The sequence below is a fragment of the Strix uralensis genome, chromosome 7 (genome assembly GCF_047716275.1).
Source record: "Strix uralensis isolate ZFMK-TIS-50842 chromosome 7, bStrUra1, whole genome shotgun sequence".
Lineage (NCBI taxonomy): Eukaryota > Metazoa > Chordata > Aves > Strigiformes > Strigidae > Strix > Strix uralensis.
In genome coordinates this window covers 15,593,250-15,612,219 of record NC_133978.1, presented here as the reverse complement: position 1 = coordinate 15,612,219, position 18,970 = coordinate 15,593,250, and the positions used below count along the sequence as shown (strand labels likewise).

General features: G+C 46.6%; 1 protein-coding gene across 8 annotated transcripts in view; it reads left to right on the top strand.

Annotated features, from left to right (window-relative positions):
• The first annotated feature begins 5,020 nt into the window (after nucleotides 1-5,020).
• The window catches only part of ZMIZ1 (zinc finger MIZ-type containing 1), a 360,677-nt gene continuing 346,727 nt past the window's right edge, over nucleotides 5,021-18,970 (top strand). For 7 of the 8 annotated variants that reach the window (XR_012629622.1, XM_074874527.1, XM_074874535.1 and 4 more), the window contains exon 1: nucleotides 5,541-5,654. The gene's annotated coding sequence lies outside the window, so the exon portion shown is untranslated. Of the gene's footprint in view, nucleotides 5,164-5,540; nucleotides 5,655-18,970 lie in introns of those variants that run through there. The other variant, XM_074874528.1, reaches the window with a different exon arrangement.

The following is an 18,970-nucleotide window of genomic DNA, read 5'->3' as shown; positions in this document are numbered from 1 at the left end:
GGAAGGGTGAGCAAATTCCCACAAAAGATGTGTTTCCTTAGTGACTAAAAAATGCCTTGATGATGTTCCTTTCCTTCCCTGTCACACTGAAGGTCCTTTGGAGGAATCCAGTCCCTCATTTTAGTCACAAATGACTATGTGACTTAGGCAGTATAGGTTGAGAAGGACCAAAGAGGGATCAAATTTAAGACAATATGTAAATGTTTTCAGGCTTCAAAAGGAAAAGGGAAGGGGAAAAAAAAAAAAGAAAAAGCCCAAACCTCCAGCCACCTCCCTCTTAATGTCTCGTAATTGTTTCCAATTTGTTTTTCTCAGTAAAATTGTTTACTTTTTCCTCTAGGACTCCAGTTGCATAACTACAAATTTCCTTAATGTCTTTGCATAGCAATTTCATCACTAATTTAACAATCCAAATAAACTCTGTTTTCTTTCCCATACTATTAAGGAAAAGATAAAAATGGACATAGTCCTCAATAAACTGTACCAATTTCTCACTGTGCATAGCAAAATGTGTACAGCCTGACTGCAGCCTCACTTAAACTTAATCTCACTTTCACAATGGTGTAATTTAACTGCATCCAGTAGTATTACTCCTGGCATCTCATGCTGTTGCTAAGTCAAAAAAGACATGCTTTCCCTCATTTTGAGGGAATATTAGCTAAACTTCAGTGTAATTATTGATCCAACTAAGCATTTGCATGAGATAAGCCCATGGGTTATGACAGAAGAGTAGATGAGATATCTGTGTTGATGTATCAACAGTTCCGTGAGGGCTCAGAAGACTTCAAAATGTGTATCTAGGGAGCACGAGGTGTAGTGGTGCCATGCGTGTGACTGTGACATGACTATTGCAAACAGCTACAAGAAAAGCAATGCTGATGTCAGACCCTATTATGAAATCCACACTGATCACAGGCAGTTCTTTTGCGCATATTGTATACCTGCAGTCCATGTTGAGCTTACTCGAGTTAGCTCTTAAACTAGGCAGTTTAGTTACTAATGGCTGTAGCACCCAACAGCTCAGTGTGGACTTGCGGTCTAAGCACTTACTCCCTTTGGTCTCCCCAGTCTGCACTAAACCCTAACCTGCAAAAAGCTGCACTGATAGCAATTACCTGATAAAACTTGTATACAAGTAACCTGGGTATGTCTAGACACAATGTCTACATGCCATCTCAATCAATTCCATTTTCATTATGGTACAGTATGAATTATGATAGCAGCAAAACCTAATTTGAACTGCAGCTGAAGAGGGTTAGGGGGTGGTGATATTCTGGTTTAACATACAATCCTCTGGAGAAAAGAGTTCAGATCTGTCTTAGGTTATATAACAGAAATGAGGTTAACAGATTTGGTCTAATCCCTTGTGGACAGGCCCACCACAGAGTGTGGAATAATGTGGATAACTGCCTGCTCGCTGACAGCTCTGCTACTGCAACAGCATAGGACTGTTAAGCCAGGATCCGAGAACATGCACTGAAGTTTGCAGAGCTTCTGGTTTAAAGGCTAGTTACAACTCTCAACCTTGAAATTGTCAAGAGCGCTCATTTGCAAAAAGCAGCTTGGTCTCTTAAAACAAGCAAAAAGGCCCTAATCCTTGATCATGTTGCAATTAGTGCTTTTGCTTTGCTCTGACATTGCAACAGCGTTGGAAAATGAGGCTCATCAGCCTAACTTTCTTTGCAGGGATGTTCTTGGGAGACCACTGAACAACCTAAACCAGCCCTGCCATACATCTAAACTCCTAAACCCTTTTTTCAGTCCAAGTGGCCAGTCTGCCCTTTATGCCCCAGCAGGCAACTGGCAGCAACCTAGAGCAGCTATAAAAGTGCTTTATTCTTTGTTGTGGATTAGCCCAGTCCCTGGCTGAAAGAAAGCATATTGACATGGGTTAGAGGCACCTTTCCAATTTCATGAATCATATCAGCACAGGTCAGAGAAAACTAAGGTCCTCCTAATCTTTAGGGAGTTAAACTTAATTTACAGACTAACTGATAAATATACTAGATAAACTGACTGCTGCACCCACTTTTGGGCCAAAACCTAGTGGGTGACTAACGCAGCCTATGGGGGAAATCGGGAATGTCTCCTGCAACTGAGACCACAAAGGGCTCTGAACAGGCAGGGGTAGCAGTTGGGATCTGGCCGTGCTGGTTAAGGCTGTCACTGCAAGTGCTGTCTGATCTCTAATGACTGCAAGTGGCCAAGGCTATTGCAGTTGCATGTCCCCTCTGGATGGGTATTGCTGCCAGCCCCTTTGGTGCCCCTGAACAGTGTGTGGCAACACCCATTTAGTACAGACGGGTTCAGGGGGCACAATGGGACCTGCTAAGTCGCCAGACTTATTTCCCGCAAGACCTTTATTTTCCTAGCCATGTACTGATCAAGCAACTTAGTTTCAGAAAGATGGCAGGATGATGCGGCTGGTAAATCCTGCACGATGTGGTGATGTAGGAAGTATTCTACAGCAAAACTACAAAAAGCAGATGTGTTACTACCAATCTTTTTTCTGTCTGGATGACATCAGTGAAAGTTATGCTTAAGTACAGTGGACAGGCTATGCTCTTGTAATTGCTTTTCTGCACTGAGATATGTTTAGTTTTCTAATGTATTTCTGTAAGACGGTTTGAAGCAATTAAGCATCAGATCTACTGCTTGGCTTTGCCTGTGTCCAAGACAGAACTTTTGACACCTTACCAACCTGATGCCTTAAAAAACATTAATTGCAAATTAATTTACCATTAAGGTATGATGCAATGACATCTGTGTGATTATCAGGAAATGACTATATTGCTACAGTGCCATTGTCGGTCACTTAAAAGGCTGAGTTTGTTCAGCGACTGTTTTAATAACGGACATCAAACGCTGCGCAGGAGTGGAATATGACTTATGGGCTGCGTTGACTGAACACTATCCACTGTTTTCATCTGTGGACTGCGGGTTAAAGTCAGAGGGGCTGGCGGGGCTCTCGGAGGAGGAGGGCAGCGCACAGCGAGCGAGTAGCTGCTGGAGGTGCAGGGGGTGGCAGCGCCCGCTCCTCGCCCCGGGGCCGTGCGGCTCGGCCAGCGCGCAGCCCCAAGGGCCCGGCCCTGCGCACGACGCGCCCCTGACGGGGAACAGGGCTCCGAGGGCGGCGCCTGGGAGCGGGGCCTGCGGGTCCCGCACCTGCCCCTGGGCCTCAGGCCGCGCCGCCACGGCTGCCACCGCCCCCCCCGCTCCCCGCACGGCCGCGGCCAGCCGCCCCGGGGCGGGGGGGGGGGGCGGACGGGACGGGACACGGGGACAGGGGACGGGCAGCCACCGCGCCTCTGGGGCAGCCGTGGGGAGCGGCGGAGGCCGGGCGGCGCGGGAGGGAGCTGTGACACGAAGACTCGGCGCCGCTCCCCACCCGGGCGGGCAGTGCGCCGGCGGGACCCGCGGCGGGGCGTGGGGGTGTGCAAGGGGGGGGCGCTGTACCGGCCGCCCCCTCCCTCGCTGCCTCTGCGGCCGCGGGCCCCCGGCGGCCCGGCCGTGCGCCTTTAAGGGGCGGCGGGCGCGCGGGGCGGGCCGGCTGGCAGCAGCATTGTTCCCTGACGTCACTGGCAGCCTGCGCGGCGGCGGCGGCTGCTGCTCTCAAACTTGTCTTTGTTATTCGGCGCTCCCCGGCTGACACCGCGGCCGCACGCAAAACGCGGAGCCGGAGCCGCGCCGGAGCGGCGGGACGCGCAGGCTGGCCGACCCGCCCCCCGGCTGGCCGCCCCCGCGGGGGTGGGCGCCGCCTGCCCGGGGCTCCCCCCGCAGGCTGGTAGCTGGGCGGGCGGGCCGCCGCTCGGCCTCCCCGCTCGGAGTGGGGGGGGGGGGGGGGGGGGCGGCGCAGAGCCCGCGGGGTCTCCCCCTGCACCCCCCGCGGCGAACGGGGGGCGGCTAGCAGGGCAGGGAAGAGCGGCAGGCGGAGCGGGCGGCTTTGCTTTTCTGGGGAAGCCGCGAAGGCGCAAATGAGCGGGGCGGCGGGGGCGCTGCCCCGGGGGGGGCGCGGGCGGGCGGTGCAGCCCCGCTCGCCGCCGTCCCCGCGCCTGAACCGCCCCATGCAAATCAGTACGTGCAGCGGCGGCAGCCGTCGGGGCGGGGGGAGCGGGAGAGCCCCGGGGGAGGCCCGCGGGGTTACCGGCGGGGGGAGCGGCAGTAACGCGCGATTCCGGCTGCACACTTTTTTTTTTTTTAAAAAAATCCCCTTTCCCCGAGTAACCCGGCATCCCTTGAAAGTCCAGATCGTTCTCCTCCTTCAACAACAAGACGAATGTGACCAGCGAAGAGCTGCGCAGGGCTGTTTAAATTGCTTATCTTAATTGCATAATCTAACAAGCCCCGTTGGAGCAGGGATGAATATATTAGGCTTATTAACAACTCATCATAAAATATTGATTGTCCTGGAAGTGTTTTATCAAGGGGAAGAGAAGTCGAGGGAGATGTTTTTTAACAGATTGGTGCTCGTCAGACAAGGACGGTTTCTTGTTATTTTCTCCCTGGAAATCGGGCTGGATTTCCTGAGGAGGAGAGGGGGGGGGGAAAAAAAAACCAAAACCCACACAAAACCCCAAAACACACGCCCTATTGTTAGCGCCGCGGGCCGCGCTGAGGGCGGCGGGGGGGGCCCGGTCGCCACCGCCCCGGCCCGGCCCCCCCCCCCCCCCTCCGGCGGGGCCGCCTCCCCGGCCCGCCCCGCCGGACACCGCCGCCCGCCCGCCCGGCCTCCGCAGCAGAGCCCCGCTGGCGGGCGGGGACCCCCGGGAGAACCCCGCTCCTACCTGGGTGGCGGGAGCTCCGGGCTCGGAAAATAAGAGCGGCCCCGAGGGTGGCGATGGTGGCAATAAATGGGGGGGGGGGGGGGGGTGCCTGAAATGAAGTACACGGAGCAGCGGGATATCTCGGCGTTCCCGTGTAATCCCCCTCCCCGCCCGGTAGTTTCTCCCATCCCTGTAAAAATTCCACCGTGAAGACGATACAGACGGAGGCACCGCATGCTTCAGAGTGTAGTGGGTCCGGGGTGGTTTTCGCCTATTTAATAGTGCACAAATACAGAAGGGAGGATAGGTACCTCCTGCTTTCAGTTTCCAGAGTGGAAGGGTTTCCGAGTGCCTGGTATTCGGGAAGATTAAAGCGAGAATCCCCGCCTTAAAATATACTGTAAGACAATATTTGTATTTTAACTCGCATCTAAGATTTTCAACTTTGTGTGATTGGGGGGGGGGGGGGTGCGGGGGGGAGAGGGAAAGGGAGAGGGCGAAGGAAAGCACATCCCTGTAGGAGGCAGCTCCCTTTCAGATAGGAATCTGGGACAGATTTTGCCAGCAGCCACAAAGCATGGCCCTTTGGTAATAGAATAGCCAATGTAATTTGACACTTCAACTTGCTGTGCTCTCTGCTAGTTGATTCACTTACTCACCCACTAACATTGAGCTCCTTTTCACTGTCTGTGGGCAAGGGAAAAAAAAAAGGGGAGGGGGGGAGAAAGAGAAAAAAGAAAGCGGGGGGGGAGAAGGAAGAAAGGGGGGGAATAAACAAAATTATCTATTTAAAAATACCCGAGTAGAGCTGCAAATCAGTTGGGGAGAGAGGATTTTGCCTGCCTTCTTCCTTATTATTTTGCTGCTGCAAGGCTGCTTTGCAATCTGTAGGTAAGTTTCGCGTCTATTTGCGCTCCCTGCTCGCACCTCCCCGTTCGCGGCCGGGCAGGGGTTGCGTCTCGGCGGAGCAGAAACAATGGAGCGGCCACGCTGGGGAAATAGGTGTATAGGGGAAAAAAACCCAAACCAAAACAAAACAACCATATTTATTCTGCGAGGGGAGAAAATGTGCGGAGACTTCTTAAAGGGGCAGGCTGTCCCCGCCAAGGGAGCGGGGCGCGGGCGGGCGGGGAGCCGCGGAGCCGGGCCCGGCGGCGGGGAGGCGGCTCTGCCCGGGAAATGCCCTTCCCGGCCGGGCCGCGGGGCCGCGGGGGGACCCGGCCCGGCTCGAACTTGCAGCAGCCACGACGCGAGGGCGGGCGGGCGTCCGAGCCGCCGCAAAAACAAAGGGGGCCGGGGCGGCGGCTGCCCCCGGCCGGGGCGAGCGCCGCCGGGCCGGGCCGGAGCCCCGCGGCGGAGCCGCGGCTCGGGGCGTGCGTGCCCGCCCGCCCGCCGGGCTGCGTGTGCGTGCCCGGCCGCGCGTGTTGGGCTTAGGAGACGCGCGGGGGAGCTTGCGCCTGTTTTCCGGGCTCCGGGAAGCTTGCCTGGGTGTAAATTCCTTGTGTCTGGGTTTGGAGAGGCAGTTGGGACCGGGGCCTCTCTCGCCGGGCAGGAGGAAGGAGCAGCCCCCCCCCGCCCTCTCCCTCCCCCCCCCCCCCCCCCCCCTCCTTCCCCCCCCGTCTCTCTCCCCTCCCTCCCCTCGGTGCATCTGTCCAGGAAGCCGCCGGGGCGGAGGGGAGGGGGCGTGGGGGCAGAGGGCCGGGGGGGCCCGGCCCGGCCGCCGCTCGCCGCCCGCCCGCCTTTGTGCGAGGGGAGCGGGGGAAGCGCTGCCAGGGGCGGCTGGCGGAGCTGCCCGCGGGGACGGGGGGAATGGCAGTCAGTTAAAAGACACTTCAGGAATGTAAACATAAAAATAGGAGCCATCCAGCCACGCTTTTATTCCCCCCGTGCGGCTCGGGATAGCGCTCTGGGCTGGCTCGGTAGCGGGGAAAGGAGTAAGGCAGCCTGGGGCGGGGGGAGGAAGTTGTTCCTCTAATCGGGTTTTTAGACTGTAAACTTTGTTTTGCACGTGTGAAGTTTAATTTCGGTGCCACCTTGGAGGCTGCGATTAGGGGCACCGGAGTGGGGAGGCGTCTCGGGCTGTCTCCTCCGAGTGCAGCCCCCATTACCATATTTATTAAAGGTGAAACGCGCCCGGCGGTGGAAGCGTGACCCCCGCATCGCCGCGAAACGGCTTTTGTCTGGGGTTGTCGGGGTCCCGCTACACAGTTACGGCAGCTGCACAAATGATTACAAATTGCAGCCGTATAGGCAGTTTATTGAGACTGAAGCTAACTTAAGGAATAGCTCTGCATTGCCGTCCGATTGTGCACGGTGTATATTTTTGTGCTTCAGTTAATAATCTGCAAGCGGCTTAATGGCTCTGTAGTGCCAGAGGAATTGGTTTTCTCCATTTACTTCAGCAGGCCTGAGTGAAGCTGGTGTTCTGACTGCTTTTTTCAATGCATTGACACGAGAGAAGAGGATTTAACTTGGCAGCCTGAACAAATGCTCTATCAAAGGTTTCCTAAGAGACAGTAGGAGAGCGGGGGAGATGAATGACCTGGGGTAGTTTTAGGGTGCTACCTATGCAAGCTTTCTTTTAAATATGAAATGGCCATTTAGGACTCTGAATAAAACTGAGCGCATCAGAAAGGCGACAGGCTTACAAAATTTAAAAGGGCAAAAGCCCATTAATGCTGTGGCAAAGCCTTGGCTCCCAGCTCTGGTTGAGTAGTTCCAACTGCCTTGAAGTGCCAAAGCTTTTAAGGAATCTTTAGCAACAGCGTCTCTCTAACTGCAATATGGACCTTGGCCTTGTGCACTGGGAGGTTAATGGTGCAGCCTCTCCTCCCCAGGCAGGGGAGCGCAGGCGAGGGCAGCAGGCGTCAGGGCACCAGGGGTAACCGAGAGGTGAAGCAAAACCAGGAGGGGGAGGAAAGAAGAAAAAAAAAAAAAAAGCTCTATGCTGGGATGCGTGACTAAAGCCTCTTAATGGTGGGAACCTGTTCAGGTTGTGATACTGGGGCAGTAACATGGCACGGTGGCAGAACTCTTAACTCCAAAGTATTACCAGCACCAGCAGAAAAGTTTCACAGAGGAATATAGTAAAACTAAACACCGCTGATGGTCTTTGGGAGAAGGATCCCTCTAACAAACATAGCTGGTCTCAGATTCAAATCTCCACTTCCTTCTCTCGACTGGGGGAAATGTACTATGGCATCAATCTTCTCCTGGCGGGGCCTGGTGCAGGTCTCTGAATGCCAGAAGACTCACTCTGACCTTTTTCTGTTGAAGTTGAGGATGTTGAAACACCAGCCATCAAACAAAAGACACATTGAAAGCAAGATCTGCAATGAAGCACGTGTGACTTTGAGGCTAGTTGAGTGCATTTGGTGACTGTTCCCCTCGGAGTTTGGGGTGGGGGGGAGGAAAAAGAAAAGGCCACTTATTTTTAAAATGAGGCTATGGAAAACATGACTTGAAGTCCTCTAAATATCCCACAGTCAAGGACGTTTCTTCTTTTTATCTTTACTTTTTAAATGTAATCTTAAAAAGTCCTGATTTCTGCTTTTTTTTACACATGTATCTATAATTGCCAAATTACAAGAGTATTATTTTTTCTCATGGGTGTGAGGAGGACCAGGAATTTTGCAGAATCTCCCACATTAAAAAAAACCAACAAAACAACTCTTTTTTTTTTTTTTTTTTTTAAAAAAAAAAGATGTCTTTTTAGAACATGTTTTAAAAAACAATGAAAAATTTTCTGGGATTTAATTGACAGATTGTGGTTTTTACCTGCTCCAAGTAACACTACCTCAAAAGGTGGCTGATTTAAAGATTATTCTGTAAATTGTAATTTAAATTTACTTTGGGCTTTCAGAATTTAAAAAGAACGCCCTTGGGACCAGTCGATACAGGTATCTAACCTGCCAATGACATTCATGTCAACATGGACAGATGCTTTTATTGTTTACATTGTTTACAGTCCACAATACCTTAAATAAACGTTGATCATGATTAGAAACAATAATTGAGTCTGTGGCAAAGGATCAATGAAAACTTTGTTTCAGGAAAGAAGTGAGTTGCTGTGTATATATACAGAGAGTGTTTTGTGCTGTCTGAGATGAAATAAAACTGCAATCTTAATGCGGCATACAATTCTGTTTTTAGAATATTTTAAGAAACCCACAAAAGATAATAGATCAGTTTCTGTAGCATTTGAAAGGTTTGTCCTGATCGGCAGTGGTTACAAGGGGTGGAAAGGAGAGGAGGCTTTGTAGCATGTTTCCATTCATAACTTTTCCTGGGAGTTGCTTGCCCTTTACCCCAAATCTCTTCCACTTTTATAGGCTCCAAAGGTTTTGTGTCGACAAAAAAAACCCACCCAACCCACCACCTCAGGGATGGCAGTTACGTCACTGATACTATAGTTGGAGACAATGTTGGCTGTTTTTTAGCAACTTGATGTTTGTACTAGCAGCCTGGAAAGCCCGATTTCTCTCCTGAAAAGGAAGAAAAATAGATGCCAGAAAGGAAACAAAGTTGGAATTCCTTTTGCCTTCCACAGTGGTGTTGATAGGCTTCAAGACGATGTGCATCCAGCCTTTTTCCAGTCACACAGAAGATAATGTGACTATGAGAAATGGATGTAGTGGCTGGCCAGGAGCTCGTGGTGCCTGCCGTGCTGCTGCAACAATGTGGGTGATCAGATGCTGCGGAGGGAGTGAGCTGGGATTGTTATGGCTTTACCTGGCAAGCCTGGTTCTCATAAATAAGTAGGACTGCACTTAATGCCTGTGGTAACAAATTTGACCACTATGCAATTGGCTGATTTGTTCACTCCTAGTTAGACCAATTTTTGTGAAATGCTATCCTGTATTACAGCAAAGAGGCAAGAATATTGCTGAAGAGTTTAGGGTTTGTTTTATGCTTGTTCTTGTCAACTGACTGTTGTGGGATGAGGAACACAAGCCCTCTTTATCCATTTAGGTGTGTTTTATGGGAAAGCACAGTGAGCAGTGCATCAATACAGACCACCACAGATGGGCACTGACACACCTCCTGCTCAGATATTGTATGTTTTCCTTTCACAGAATTTAGGTGTATGTAAGCTTTCCTGCTGATGATAAGTTGAGGCTGTCAGTGGTATTAGAAATCATTTCTGCTTTAAAATGGTTTGGCTTAAAAACAAAAGGTTTGTAAATTGAGATGTTGCTTTGTCATATTGATTTTTTTCCCCCCACTTCTTTTTCTAAAAGCAAAAACTTCTTATGAAGCAATTTTCAATGTCTTTATTTCCATTGGGTTTCACATGATCATTAGCATCCAGCTTGGTTAATGTTAGAATATTTTAGAGGTGATACAGGCTGTGAGAGAAATGTCCAGGCAATGGGTTGTAATGGATCTCCACAGCTCGACTGTTGGAGGCAGTAGTGTATTATGAGAGCAGGAGATGGTCTTACACTTGTTACATGTTATTTTTGGTTCTAATAGTTTAAGATACACTGAAGTTTACATTGCCCGCAAAGGTGAGGTTTGCCAGCTTCAGTACAGTGCCTCTACCCTTCCCTTTATGGAGCAGGGCAAATTTGTATGGGTATTATGTGTCTAGTAGAAAAGATAGAGTTGTTCTTAGGCAGACAAAATCACTTTCCATCTAATTTCTCCTGTGTCAACAGAAATTGTTACTCCATAGGGGGGTGACTCATTCTTAAAAGAACTTGCCCTTCTGAAGGCCTACATAGGTGATCACTTCATCTGGGTCACCTATAGTTTCCTCTAGTTGCTTATATATTTTAGACCTGTAGCAGAAGGTAGAAGTAGTAATTTGTACTCCTGTATTGAATCCTGGAACATCCAAACACAATCCCTTCCAATGGGGAAGGAGTGGTGGTTGACTCTTTTTAAAGTAAGGTTTAAGATCTAATGAAATATCTAAGCTCGAGAATAGACTTCTGTCGTTTCCACAGATAATTCAATAAATTGAGCTGGTTTGTATTTTGTGTAGTGTATTAATATTGAGGTAGTCACATACAAACTATCACGCTAACATTCCATTAAGATAAATGTGGGAAGCGTATCCCCTGGTTGGTAATCCAGGGTTTGTTTTGACTCTACAGAGTAGCTTTGAATTGATTCCCAAAGTGAAACAGGAATGCTATTGGTTCAACACAGGGGGGGAGGGAGGAAAAGAAATTGCTCAAAACCCGTTAATATGCACAACACTACAAGCCTGTGGAAGTTTCATAAAACGGTAGATTTAGATTACCTCTACTGCTCATTGTTTGTCTTCATAAGGATTTTGTTATTTGATTTTTGGGGGTGTTTTTTGTTTTTCCTGACTTAATATTTATATGTCAGTGGATGGTGGAGAGCTGATTTATAAAACTGATGTCCTCATGCTAAGACACCCTTCTTCAGTCCTGAGAAACCTACCCAGGCGATCCTTTGGCTGCCTGATGCATAGTGGTGTTGTCCTCCCCCTATTCCAGTTTCTTGATAGTCAGTATTAGCTGCCAGCACAGAGGGACTGTGGTTGCTGGAAGCTTTTTTTTTGCCAGAGAAAAGCAGCACCGTTGTGGGTCTGACTTTGGGAAGGTGAACAACTCTAACATATAGATAATGCATATGTGTCATCAAAGATAGCATGAGAATGAAAGCCACAGACTGCGCATCTGACAGAGTCATGCAAAACCAGTGTGGGAATTGTTTGTTGTCTTTATTTGGTGGTCTTCAAATTTTTTCTTGTTCTGATGTTCTCAGCTCTTTGGTAACTGGTAAACTGTTCTGGTGACTTATTTTTAGTAGTCAGCTTGGTCAGGATAGCATTAACTAGAGAATACTAACTGGTTGATCTAGTGCACAAATGTGGATACGCTCTGCCCCATTCATATTGCAGCTCTTTGTACCTGTGAAATACTGTTTGCCATCTTCGCTGATTAGGTAAAAACATATATGTTTGAGGACTAAGAGAAAAAGAAATATGTTGATAACAAGTTTGTGTTGTCTTTTGGAATTTTTTTTTTTTTTTTTTTTTTATTATTCCTGTGAGGCTTCAGGACTGCAATGACTGACCAGCTGGCAAAGCACATGGTATCCATCTCTCAGAGATTTCTAGATAGTCTCATAACTAATCAGAAGGGTTTATTTATTGGGGCTGCAGTGACATAGATATATGACAGAATAGTAGGGGCTTCAATTGGCCATTTAGTAGCAAAAACAGTTCCCTTGATGAATATCTTCTTGTTTCTTGGCTGTATTCCTGACTCCCTCTGAGAACAGCGGAGCCTTTTAGGCTGCCCTGAAATACACACCTCCTGTATCTCCATCAGTAAATTCCAAAGTGCAGGTTTCTTTTCCTCTCCTGTTTTTGAACACCCATTCAAAAAGCAGATGAAATGATCAAATACAGGCTTGCTGTGTAAATATGGGCATCATGGGGTGGGGGAGCAGTGCAGGGCAGTGCCGAGGCAGACTTAATGCTGGACATCTGGTGCCTGAAAAGGTTTGAATTTGGACTTCCCTGGAAATTGTCTGGTCTCACACTGATGCTGAGAAGTGGGAGTTTCCCTAGTCTGATCATGATTTCTACCTCGTCAAAGGTAGAAATTGTCTTAAGCTTGTAAGGTGTTTTTATAACTTTTCTTTTGTGTATCCCTGCAGCTCAGACTCTTACCCTATGCTGTTCTCTTGGGTATGGTTGTTGTCCAACATCCGCATGGTAGATGGGCATCCTCTAGCTCAAAGGTTACCACCTGCTTGAGGTTATTTTAGAGGTGTGGGAGTGTGACGGGGGAAAAAAAAAAAAACCACAAGGGTTGAGTGACAGTGAGGAAAGTCTCATGTCTTCAGTTGTGGGACCCCCACCCCTCCAACTACAGCCCCGTTCTCAAGGAAGCAAGAGAAACTTGCCAACCTGCCATCCTGCTGCCTCTGTGCCCAGTTTGAGCTGCACTTTCGTTTGTGCAGCCAGAAGGTGGGATGCCCTCAGAGATGCTTTGAAAATAAGAAATACCTTACGTATCACTGCTTTAACATAAACCTTAGTTTTCCTTAGCATTGCACATATCTCTATGATTTTGTCTGTTGTAAATGACAAAAAAGCCTTATAAACAGGAAAAATTTTTAGAGAATGTTTTTGCTTATGATACATTGCAAAAATAGAAGTTCCTTCAGCTAGAGTAGTTTGGCAACAAACACTGTCACTTTTCATTTTAAGATTTTAAACTATAACGTATTCATAGGTCAACGGAAGACCCATTTGGTTATCTCCCTCCCCCAACAAAAAAAGCAGGAGAAAAGCTTTAAAAAGCGGTTTTACAGACTTTGTTGACATTGAATTCTCGGAAGAGCAGTTTGTTTATATATCTATCTATATACGAAAGAGAGAAGGGTTTATTATCCCACAGGTTTGCAGGGGGGAAGAAGAATGATGTGGTTGTCAAGCAGTCTACCCAATTTCTTGGTGTCTTTCTTGTAAATTCTGTGTTTGTTCAATGCTCTTACAACCCTTTTCCCAGCAGTGGGATCACAGAAGTTAACTTGTTTACAGCTGGTATACAGCGTATGTTGGCCTTCCTTACAGCAACCCAGTGCTTCCCCCAAGCCTTTTCAAAGAAAGCTTTTCTTCCCTCTTCCACTTAGCACAGGTTGATGCACTTTACATTTGATTAAACAATTTTTTTAAAATACTGGAATGCTTGTTCTAAAAAGACTCCAGGCCAGTGAAGTGTCGTCCCGCACATGCTCTTGGGATCCTGACTATCTGTGTGTTCAGTTTGCTGTCCTTCAGGTGCTTTACAAAACCATGAAGTCCCACCTTGCCACTGAGGTACAGATACTCTGTATTTCACAGAAAATCAAGACACTGAGTTGCATAGATGCAAATGTGGGTAGCAATTCTGTGACCGAAAACATGAACTCAACATGTGTTGTATTAGCAAGGCTGTTTCTCTACAAACTAGTGTTCAACCTCATCCCATTCACAGGTCCCTTCATTCTTGCTTCTGAGAGACCTACTTTGATACGTCTCACCTGGTGAGACTTAAAGCAGCTATCAGTCCTTCTTGTAAGAAATTTGTTTCTGGAACTACAGTCTTTTCCTGTCCTCCTCTTAAGTATGAGATTTCTCCCAAAATTTACATCACTGTTTTAAAAAGTATTGGATTGCAGTCCAGCTGGAGTTTGATACCATTAGACATGGGAGCCTACTAGCTTTCCAACTGAATGCGTAGCTTTGGCTTTTGGCACTGTAAAACTCTGACATCTCGCACATTAAAATCATAACAGTATTATGTAAGGAGAAGTTATTCTGGGTCACTAGCAGAGCCTTCTAAGACTTCGTTAAAGCAGCCTTGCGAGTTAAAACACTTGGGCTCATGTCCTTTTCCCGCAGCTTTTTGGTGGTATGAGCGTGTGGGTGGTGGTGTGTCCTTTCCCACTCGTCTGCCCTCGACTTTGCTCAGGCTATGGCATTGGCTCTGAACCTGTTTCTGCCGCAGCAATTTACGGTGCTACGGGGAGCCCTCGGAGGGAAGGCTCAGCGTTGCTCAGCACTGGCTTTCACCCCGCCAGCTGCTTGGGGTGGGACTGGAAGGAGGAACTGGGGGGCTCTGTGACCCAGCTGCTCTGGGGTCCGTGTCAGCTCCTGTGTCAGTGGGGGGACAGAAGTTATGTAGTAAGGTGGATACCCAGGAGGGCTTCAGACCCAGATAAACAAAGTCCCACCTCTGCAGCAGGCACCCACTTGTTTATGTGTAACTTGGGAGTCACTGTTTCAGTTGGCCTTGTTATTCTTCACCAAAGGACAGGTAAAACTATGACAGCAGCTGTTGGTGACCAGTGAGCGACAGTGCAGAATAAATCTGGGGGAACCTTTGAAATGTTTGTTAATAACAAATACTTAGTGTTTAACAAAGGTATAGCTTACACATCAAAGATACTTGGACTGTGGTGTAAATGCTTCCCTTCAAGACCAAACCTTGCATACCAAGTGATTCTTGGGTATGAATTACAAATAAAGGGAAGGCCATTCAGACTTCAGAAGGAATCGGCAAAAGGACACAAGATAAATATTTTAAAACATTCACATGAAGTTGCCCTGTCTTCTGACGTCTGTGCAGCAGGGAGCGTGGAGGTGGTGGGCACTGCTGCTGGTGGCACTAAGTGGAGCAGTGCAAGTTGAGAGAGCAGGAAGGCCCTCCCAAAGCATAGACCAGATGGTCCTCAGCGCTGCACAGGCTTGGGTGAAGCAGTGGTTCTCTCTGCAAAGGCTTTGCAAAGGATAGTGCTGTGGATGGTTAGCAGTTAGGCCCATTTTGATTAAAACAGGTTCTGAAAATGTTTGTGATCATTTTATTCACAGCAGATTGTTCTTTTGAATCGGTTGACAGCCACCTGGGAGGTGTGGGTTCTGCGGGGAAGGAGGAGAAGGCTGCCAGAGAGTTCAGAGCCTGGGTTTGAGGTTGGGGAAGCAGATGAACACCTTGAATTCCAGACTGTGCTTGTCTTACCCTTAAGTAAAATATCAAAGTAGTTTTGTCTCTAAATAAATACAAAAAATATGTGAAATTTAGGATTCATCTGTTGGAGTTTCTTTTATTAACTAATTGGTATGTTGAGTATCCATTTTGAAGAGTTTGGCGTGTTCCCTCTTGGCTAACCCAAAGCATGACCCCTCCCAGTGAGCGGTGGTTAGTACGCTGGGTTTAATGCAGTATTTTGTATTGGCTATCTGGCTTCAGCACTGCCCTTGGCTGTGGTGGGTCCTGGCAAGCCCTGTGACGCTGGACTGGTACACCTAATACAGCCCTGGTGTCTGTTTGCCCTATAGCTGGGAGCACTAGGCATATGCAGGTAAACATATTAACAAGCTGAAATGAGGAGTAAAGTAGTCGATAGTCGGGCTGCTATTGTGTGGCGCCCAGGCTCTGCCGCGGTGACTAAGACAGCGTGATGGTTTCCTTATTGGCCACCATCTGTCTGCTCCTCGCTGGTGCTTCTTGGCTGGCGCTCAGCCTTCGGGAGCAGGGACCAGCGCCCACCCCGCGCAGGGACCTTTGGGTAAGGAACAAGAAGAGGTTGGAGCCTAGTAGGTTTCTGGTCACAGTGGTGTGATAGTTCTGTCATTAGATTTGTTTAATCACTATAAAAAATAAAAATTCTGAGGCAGCGTTTTCACTGTATCCTAAAAGGTTTTGCATCCTAAATGCATGTATAAATTATTTATTCAATGCATGAACTTTTTGCAAAACCTTTTGTGAAAGGAAGTCTTGTACCAGTCCCTATTTCTAGAATATTAGTGTCTTTAAAATTTCAGTGAAACTTCTGATGTTTCTGGCAGTCTTATGGTGTCATATGATTTGAAGTTTAGGTTTAAATCTTTGAATTTGGTCACCCAAAAAGAAACAGCATGTCACTGTAGAGTCTTAGTCCTTTGTCTGAAATTGCATCTATGGCCCTCAATGCCTCTTCCTCAATAAAGAGAAATGTAAATCAAAAATACTTTAATGTTGCCAGCATCTTGTCCTAACAATGTCCCAGTGTATTAAATCATAAAATGAAGAAACATAGTACATATCTCCTGTCATATGAAAAATATATTTTTAAGTATATCTGCTCTATTAATGCTGCTCAGTATTCATGAATTTATGCTTTATTTTACTGTAGAAACTGGTAGCCAACTTTACCTGATGATAAACTGTTTATAGAAGAAGCACAAAACTGGGGAGTGAAGCTTCCCTTTTCACTATTACACCCAACTTAGGGATAATTTGTAGGAAATGAAAGGTGAACGCATGTACACTAACCTCTTAAAGATTGCCTGACTTCTTTGTTTAATAAGGACAAAACCCCCAAAAGAAGCACTGAAGAGGCAGGAATTCTCTGGCAGTTGATCTATTTGTGTTTTTAACGTAGAATATTTTTAGCTTGAGATACAAAAATACGTACTTTTGTATCCAAAGAGACTGTTGTTTCCATTTATTTTAAAACCCTGGATGGGAAGCAAGATGTTAGACCTATTATAATGCAACCCAGTAATTAACATATGTTGGTCTGCCTCTGCCAAGGATTTCCTATGAGTAATGCAAGTTGCACAAGTAGAGGAGTCAGGTTGTTTGTCAGTGAAGAACTATACATACATGCATGAGTGATCAGATCCTAAAGACATCATCTGAGGACAGTATGTGAATCTGTGTTTGAATCTAAGAGCAATTATAGTTTAAATGTCCTCTCAGCTATGTTAGGTTTTAGAAAAAAAAAAAAGGCTTCTTTTTTCCCCTGTTGCTAGTAAAATATTCTCTTGTCCGGTGTTAAGAAAAATGGGGTAATGATTGATGGAGGGAGTTTCAAGTTTTTGGTTTTATGGGGGTTTTCTGTGTGGTGGTTGTGGGGGGTTGTTTGTTTGTTTTAATTCCCCAATTCCTGAATGACTGGAGTGAGGAATCTCAGGGATGCTTTCAACAGTAAGGATCCTCTGTCTCTGACTTAGACATCTGTGCATTGCAGTCACATCAGGGGAAATGCCAGGTAGTTGGATCCAACTTTTCCATTTGGATGGACCTTTCACAGCAGAGGAGTGGAGTGACTTAGTTAAATTGAAAATGTTTTCTCTGTGATCAAAGCTAACATATGTAAAGCTCATACTGCGTGTACTCTCTATAGATAAGTTACTTCCACCCAAATATACACATTCTTCAGTTACATATAGGAAGGGGGTCAGGGGGTAGAGTAGAAGCTTAAATAAAAAAATATTTTTAAAAAGTATAAAAACATAGGTGAGTTTGGCTTTTACATGGTAGAATTTTATTTTTTTTTTCCTAATGGAGTGTATATGACGAGACCTGTTTTCCTAATAAATGTTATGGGAAGACAAATGGTAGATTTAAATGACTGAAGTGCATCCTCAGAATAGTTTGAAGGTCATATATTCTTGAACTCTGAAATGTGCTTCAATTAGTGTTCTGTTTAAAAGCAGATTTTGTTTCTTAACCTGAAAGCAGGCTGTTGCATGCCAACTAATGGTTTAATGTGGGCTCACAGTTGGTGACTGCTCACTTCTGTGCGTTTCTCTCAATGTGACCCCATCATCTTGGTTGAAGGAACTGGAACAGGTAATAGGATTAATCAATATCTGCATACCTTGCAAGTATTAACATCTTCCAAACACCAGAGGTTCTTTGGTACTTTATCATGATAGAGTAAAATATGTCATAATTTTTTCCACTTAGAGTTATGTGTTTAATTTGTAGTTTATATTTTGACACTATCTGTTCAGCTATAAATAAAGCTTGACTGTGATAGTGATGGCCTTCAGGCTACCTTTTGATTGTAAGTTCACAATTGTTGGTTTTGCCTTGAGTGCTGTTTTCAAGCTGTGTAGTGTGGATGGCACTGAAGAAAAGAACTTACAATACAGAAAGTGGGTCTCGGTGCTTACTGATTAGACTGATTTAAGATTGCCAGCCTTAAAATATTCGGCCACCAGAAGCTAGGCCTATAGAATAATTTTAAATAATAATAAACTTGCATTCTTTCACAAAATCTGCCTTTTGGGGCTTGTTTAAGGGTTCATATTTTCAAGTTTTGTCCTGCATCACAAGCACTAGAAACTCATTAAATAGAGATGCTGTTATAATCAGTTGACTTAAGGAGTTGGAGCTTTAGGGTACACATGAAAGTCGTTATTAGGCTTAGCTCCTGGACTCCTTTTTTATTTTCTGTTGCATTTTCATGCCATGTTCGGTGGTGGTAGGTCCAGTTTGCACCTGGAGGCTGTTTGCTGCCCTTTCTCAGAGAAAGGTGGTGCAATTGGTAGTCATGCTTGGTAACACTGCTCGCCTGTTTTTCAAACCATCAAGCATCTTGTGGCTCCCCAAAAAGTTCAGTAAGGACTGCAATGGTTCAGAACTTGTTTGATTTGCAAATTTTTAATGTCTAGAAAGCACATTGAGATATTCTAAAAGTGGAATTGTTGGACGTAAAGTCTGCTTCCCCTGCCACTGCCGTTATTCTAAAATGGGCAGATTCAGCAAATTTTTAGGAGATGCTGGAAAACCTGGCTAGTCTAAGGGAAAATCAGTTGGCTGGGGAAAATATCTGGTGAGAAAGGTGTAGTTGGGTTTACTGTCTTATTGACATTTTGGCCATAGAAAGTGAAATTGCTGAATTTGTGTTAATTATATTGTGCATTCAAATACCTGTCGTAAGGTTTTGTGATCTATGGA